The sequence below is a fragment of the Candoia aspera genome, chromosome 3, assembly GCF_035149785.1.
Source record: "Candoia aspera isolate rCanAsp1 chromosome 3, rCanAsp1.hap2, whole genome shotgun sequence".
Classification (NCBI taxonomy): Eukaryota; Metazoa; Chordata; class Lepidosauria; order Squamata; family Boidae; genus Candoia; species Candoia aspera.
In genome coordinates, this window is record NC_086155.1 from 68,152,963 (window position 1) to 68,160,744 (window position 7,782).

Genomic DNA, 7,782 nt, shown 5'->3' on the forward strand with positions numbered 1-7,782 from the left:
CCTGTGCTGATTCTACAACCGCATCTGTCTCATGATGGAGTAAGCGGTTCATTATATGATCTTCTCTAATAAATATTGCCCACTTTGTAACGAGAAGGTAGTTTTCTACATATTGGTAGGAGTGATTAGCATGTAAAAGTTTAGCCCTATTCCAGTCTGTGGCAAAAGCACAGTGATTCAAAGGAGATAATTACTCCAAAACAACATTTTAAAAAGCCGCAGAATTCCAAATCTAATCATTTCTGATGTTGATACTTTTGTTCCCATCCTCGTGGATTTTTGGGGGGCAGTGAGCCAATTTTCTTGCAACTCAGTTACTTCAAATCTCCATTTAGTAATTTGAGACCCTTAAACTCTGCGAAGTTTAATGGGATGGCTCTCCGGCAAAGACCTTCCTTCTGGTTCCATGGTCCTCTTCCTTTCCTTGGCTGTGATGTTTCTGGAGTACTCTAATGTCCTTGTATTGTACTATTCCTCTGTCCCATGAACCAGCATGATACAGGAAGGAATTGAGAAGTTTTGCAGGCTAGAAATTTGCTAAAACCTGTTGTTGGTCAGCAGGAGGGTACCTGGGTTATTTCTCATTGTTCAAAGCACAACAGAGATGAGCTTTTTGCAAGAACAACTTTAAAACTTTGGGGAGTATTGTGGGGAGTGGGGTGGGGTGGGGTGAGGTGCGGGTCACAACAGTGGCTGAATGAAAGTGCCAAGAGAATTTCATTCAGAACTTTATTTTATCAGTTGGCTTCTGTGCCAAGAAATAACAACTTTGCTAGCATATATACACAGCTTAGGCTGCATCATTAGTTTAGTAGATCTTGTTGAATTCAGAGAGTTACTTCTAATAAACATGCCTAGGATGGTGGTGAGAATAATAGTGTGAGATACAGTCTCCTAAGATACACATAAATATCAAACTGGTGTTTGAAGCCTCTATAAATACCCTTTTGCATTTTAAGGAAATCACCTCCTCAGTGCCATTTAAACCTATAAGGCACATAAAACATGGGCAGATTTTTATCAAAATGGACAAAGGCTTTCTTGCTCACATGATTCAAGAAGTATGTCTGCATTACATTTCCTGGTACACGCGGAACGCCTTCTCCCATGACGTTAAGGATTCACCTTGCTCATGTGATGGGTGGTGCATCAAGCATCAGTGGAACCATGGATTGGGACCACAAAAATAGCAAGAGTGGGATTGTTTCTATTTATGCTCCCTGATTTGGATGTAGTATCTTTCATCCCTCCCCTTTTCCTCAATCCTAATCCCAAAGTGATTTTAAGCCTAGACATGAACTGTGCATTGATAGCGGGGAAAGACAATTTCTTTTTCCTTTTCCCTTTCCTTTTTCCTGCTACTGCATACAGACATGGACTCATAACAGTTATTGGGAAACTGGTGGATACAGAAATAGTAGGGATGTTTTCCTTATAATGTTTGGTGTTGTCCCATTTCCTTTTCTCAGAAAGCATACAGTACTGATTAATGAAAAATTTTCTGGCTTCTTTTCAGTGTCTGGCTTCAGAACATTTGCTATTTGATATCTGAGATATGTACAACATGTTCACAGTGAATTCTCCAACTGAAAACAGCAGAGTTCAAACCAAGTCAATTAATTCACAGAGTGAATGGATTCGAGCCCAGAATCTCATGCCTTGTGGAGGCCTCTTTGATATCCCTGCCAAAAGATATCTGGTTATAAATGCAGTAAATGTAACTATTTGGTACTTATAGCTCTTACAGTCTTATGCGATCTCCCCCCCGCCCCCACCTTGTTATGGCTGATCTCCGATAATTGAGTTACATTTTGCAGACATTTCAAGCATTTTTCTCTCCCTCTGTAGTCTGCTCTCCCTCTCTCTGACACTATAACTTAGACAGTACTTTCAGTGGTTTCACATTTCCTCTCTCTGCCCCCCTCCCACCCTCGTTGCCTTGGATATTCTGCTGAAGTCAGGCATAATAAAAGACCTATCCAATATCTGTTCACCCAGCCAGGCTCTTTCTTGGACCTGTTTTTGTTGCTTTGGAATCTGAGAGAGCCTGCCTTATCTGGCAAAGCAGGACAGTTGTACATGCCCTTGATGAAAAGGACCACAGTAAATGCTCTAAAACATTCATAAACTTGTTTAATTTACAGAAGACACATTTCTTCAATTTAACATCGGGAAAGGAGCTGCCACTGAAAATCAGCAGGAAAAATCAGGTCCTCAGAAGCAAAGAATAATCTTTAACAGCTCTTGCGGACAGCTGTTCTACACTTGGGGAGGAAAGTGATTCTCTAGTCTGAGTGGAATCTATGGAAGGTGGCCACCAAATACCCTGTACTGGGGTCCTACAAAAAGGACGTGAAATTCATGAGCAGGGCAGGCTACAGTAGTAGGCAATGATACATTAAGGAAACATTCCAAAGAAATCATGAGGGATGTGGGAAAAAATGCTGTAGGGAGTGAAAAGCTCAAGTTGAGAAGAAGGTCAATCTACCTCCCAAGAGCTGGTGGAAAGAAATAAAAGGTCCTTGTTTTTGATAAGATAGTTGATGGGAGTGAGAAAATAGCCCTTTTCAGGCATTCACTTGAATGAGTGAGGGCTTGGAAGTGAATAAAAAAAACAAATTTAGCTGAGAGGTTTGAAGAGGAGCTGAATTGTCTTTGTTTGAATGCTAATACAGCTATCATCATGATCTAGGATCTTGTGTTTAAGCAAATAGCTGTCCTTCACATTCCCAGCTGAATGTGTGTTGTGCAGAGGTCAAAGAAAGTAGAGGGCAAGCTGTGAACATCATCTACCAGCTTCCAAGCCTTGCTTTTGAAGAGGATTACAGTCCTTGTGTCTTTTCAGTTTAATTCTTTTATAAGCAATTAGGTTTACCTCTTAGGAAGAAATTATATAATGTACAACCTTTTTATTAACTTGACCTGGTTCTGCTTTTTTGTTTTTTACTTAAAACAGAAGCACATACCACATGAATTCTCCAGTGAAATCCCTCTCCCTGCTAAGACAGGAAACCTCTGCCATCCATATGCAGTATTTTGATCTTGAACACCCAAAAACTATGATTAATGAGCTAGGACTCTGGGGGTTATAATCCAAAACATGTGGGGTACCACATTGCCTATACCTTGTCTACATTTACCCATGATACCTATCTATTCTTCAATGGTAGCCACAACTCACCATGATGATGCCAAAATGATGAAGCATGCTATTGGAAGGAAACCTTACCAAAGGTCCGTTCAGAGCCGGGAATGAAGAACACAGGCAATTGCTTGAACAGAGGTAATTGCTTTATTGTCCAAGAGTGTGAGATACAGAAAAATCAGCTGTCAGAGGTGGCCACGCGTGAATTCCCCCACCAGCCCCTTATATAGAAATGTAGATCTTTTTTAGAAAAAGAAAGTGTGAAAGACAGTATTTGTCTTAGCTGGATTGCACTTAATCGGTTCCTGGAAGGGGTTTTCTGAGAATCCTGAGAGAGTGTTAATTGATTAAAGAATGGAGGCATTCCTGACGTCACGCCCCCTATTGTTTTGCAGTTTCCTTGCTCCTTGATCAATTAAACTCTCAGCAGGGCTGTGGCCTTTGCCTGTTGGGTTTCAGATTGTAGTTATTCTAAAGGGAAGCCCTTTTTCCTTTACTTATGCTAAGGTGTTGCCTCTCTGTCTTTTTGTCCTCTCAGTTTCCCGGCCTGATCAGCTTGCGGGGATTTTGATTAGGCCATCAGGAGGTTCTTTTCTGGCTCATCCTATTATTCTATTGTGATCCTTTAAATTTAAGTCATTTCCCTTCAATTTTTAACCTTGGTCCTTTGCCCTGGGGTTTCCAGCTTCTTACCTGATTTTGGGGAAGTGTTTTTGGTGGGAAGTGTCTATGGGGAAAAGACACGGTTTGAAAATGGCTGTTTGCAAGAGAAGGGGGGTTGCTTGAATCCTTCCAATAATGCCTTGTGATGTCATAATGCAAACTCTACTCTTTCAGACTTGTGTTGAAATGTTGCAGGCAAGTACATAAGTTAGTTTTATAACACTGTAATACACATTTCATAATTTGCCCCTCCTATGACAACCATATATTGATATTCAGCTCACAGTCTTCAAAAATTTATTTGCAAGATTCCTTTCTTTATTTTCAACCATCCTGCAATCTGAAGAAATTACATCATCATTATAAATCCAATAGCTGCATCTTCTGTATTTATTTTATGAAAACTGAGCTCAATTAAATAAAATATCACTTATACAGTAAGTGCAGCAGTATGATAATGTTTTTGAATGCCAATGCCTTAGAACTATAGCCCAGCTTATTGGGAAAACTAATCATTGTACTGATATTAAAAATCTCAAGCCGGCAATCATAACATCAGGGGTTTAGCAATTCGTTGCTACATCTCTGTGGATAGCTGACTGGTAACCATTCTGACTATGAAAGAGTTCTTTTTTTAAAAAAAAATCTTTCTAAATCTTGAAACACTACGAACAAAAAGGGCTATTCATTATGGATATGGCTGAGGAATTTGATCTTTGCAACTTTCCATAAAAAATTAACCTGTTCCTCTTGTCTTAGATCGATTTATGAATTAAAATTTAGCTATTCATTCAGTTTGAAACTTACGTTGCTAAGAACAACTGAGAAAATCAATCTTGTTGCTTTACTGGAGTGCCCCAAGCCCAAGAGATCTACAGGACAGAAAATGGCACCCAGTACCCATTTTGTTTTGTTAAAAAAAAGCTCTCATTGCTTACAATATATCTTCTAAAAATTGTATACAGATAGGAAATGTGCTCAGAATGAATAGTCCCTTGAAGTTTTTTTAATCAGATTAAAACTTGAAATGGCTTGAATGTTTTATTTCACTTTTAAAATAAAACTCTGAGTATATACATTTTGTTCTGAGATTGGGATATTCCATTTTGCCTAATTCAAGTTTATGTAAACTATTTTGGGGTTGAAATGGTGTGTTTTAATTGCTTTCTCAATTCAGATTACTCAAAAGATCCCTACCCACAAATGAGTTTGGTTCTGACCTTGCAGAAGGAACATACACATTTTCAGAATGTAACAATCACATTGAGGTCAAACCTTTTTGCATACTTTTAATTGATAGTTTAAAATGGGTGATCTAAATATTTTCCCAGATTGTAAATGTGAAGAAACCTGGGAATGTTAAAGTTCCTCCCTAATAGTCCTCCTCAACAGCTGGAATGCTCCTGTTTGGGAATATAGAGCCAGAATGAACATTTGATGGGAATGATCAAGAACAGATTAATAGCCATAAACCTTCTGACTATCACATCCAGAATTCAGATGTCTTCGAAAAATATTATTATTCATTTCATCAGATAAAACATGCCAGTACTGTACTGATAATAATAGACTAGTATCTGGCATTTTTGGTTTTTGTGAAGAAATGGTTGTAGAAAGAGAAGATGAAACCAGCTTGCAACAGGTGTCACTTAAAACAATTGGAACACTGAGTCAAATACCCACAGCCCTGCAGCAGAAGCTACGGATTTTAGCACCGGTTCCCTTTTGTGATATGTAATCTGGACCAGGGTATTAAGTCAAAGTTGTTCATTTGTTTGGACACGCCTATTATGTGAGGACAAGAACTGTGTTTTGTTAAACTGGCTTGGGGCTTAGTCTAAACCCACCCATTACTGAAGAGTTCACTTGCCACTCAAAGGATATCTGTTTATTTCTGGATAAATAATAGTATAATAATAATAATAATAATTAATAATAATAATAATAATAATGCTACTAGCTGTATTCTGATAACTTCTCAGTTAAAAGAATATAATGCCCTGTCTAAGGGCTTCAGCTGAAAGGTTGGAAATTTCAACTGGTTCAGAATGAGGCAATATGACTTTTTTTCCCATTGGCAATATTTCCAATATTTTCATTAGAATATTTCTTTACAGATAAAAAATAATCACATATATTATACTTTCTAAACTTTCCCATTTCAGACAGAAGTGATAGCATCTTAAAGCAGAAGTTTCCTAAAGTGCCGAAGTCCAACTTCAGAGAGTATAGGATTAGTAACCTCTTGCCTCTCCAGTATTTATTTTCTTAATTACAGCCAAACCGTGGCCTAATCCACATTAGGACACCATGAATATTGCAGAGAGAACCAATCCTTCTCCTCTGGTCTCTTTTCAAGGAAAAAAAAATCTTATATGCATTTATATGGGCAAATTATAGTACAGTACAAATTTACTAACAAAAATCCATATTGGTCTATCTCCTTTTCAATATCTTTAAGAAGTATGGTTATCTTCTTTTTTATCCTTATGTGGATATATGAAGGAAATCAGACTAATAGTCATTTGCTTGTTTCTTTTGAACGTGCCAATTTCCACTGTGTCACTTGCACATGGATTGCTACTGTCTTCTGTTAGAAAATAACTGTAAGTAATTTCCAGTTTAGTTTGCACCCAGCACACTCCCAGTCAATCCCTATATCCAAATCAGAGCAGATGCCTGCCACTCCATTCATCTAGCAAAAATGAACTTTGATGTTCATGTATTAAACATCAGCAAACATTTAAAACAGTTAACTTGCAAAACAAGACAAAAATGCAGGCTAAAGCAGCGAGGGAGGAAGGGACCAGGGGAGATGAGCAACAGGCAAAAATGTACACAATTTTTATATCTATCTATCATCTATCCATCCATCCATCCATCCAATCTCAAAAGAACACAGAATATTCCAGAGCCACTAGAAACTATATTATGGGTAATTAGAGTGCCCTTTGGTTATTCCAGCTTTAACCCTTTAAGGTACGTAAGGGCAGCACAATAGAGATGGGAAGTAGGGCACCAGATGATCCCTCCTCTATTCTGTCTCATGAAGGAAACTACTGTATTTGGTGGATTGGGGTGATATATCCAACATCTTCACATTCTGCTTTGATAAGCAGATATTTTTTTTAAAATAATTGGATTGTAGCTCAATTTATACGTTTATACATATACCTATCCATACAGTTTCCTTGAACATTTCTGTGTGGGTATACACACATACACACACACACACATTAAAATGTATTGCTTGGTTCATTCTTGGGGTATGGAGTTCTTTGAGTCCCGATTCAGAGGAAAGAATCTTTGTGGGTTCTTTCTAGGGGTGGACAGGGACATCTGCAAGAGGGGGAGGTTGGATAAAAAATGTCAAGATGGCAGCCGTGACTGCATGATCGAAGCCCAGGAGAAGGCTCAAATATCAAAATGTGTATGATGTCTTTGTGACATAAATTCTGCCTCTTTTGTACATACTTCATGACATCATACACAGAGATGTAAAGGAGGGAGGGTGCACATCGCAATACACATTTTGTCCTTTTGATAAAAAGACTGGATTCTGCAGATACCTCTGCTGAAGTTCAGATGTTATTCTTTTCTTTCCTTCACAAATATTCCAAAATAATTGTTTGGAGAACCAATAGACATCATGGATAGAGTATTTGCTTGACTCTTAGCTACAATTCAAGTAAGTAAGATGGCTGGATTTTCTGCTGAAATGGATCTTGAAAATCCAAATGGGTAAAATCCCCAAAATGTTGAAAAAAATATGTAGCTGGATATCTGTACAGTCTTCATTCTTGTATTTGCAGATCTCTTAACATAACATTCGTGGACAATTTGAACCCAAGCATCACTCAAATTCTGGCTATGAGTTTGATAAGCAACATTCAGGATAAAGTCTCCACAATGGATATGCTCTGGGTTGTATTTTATCACAAGCAAATGACATAGCCATTTACTTGGGCTGACTT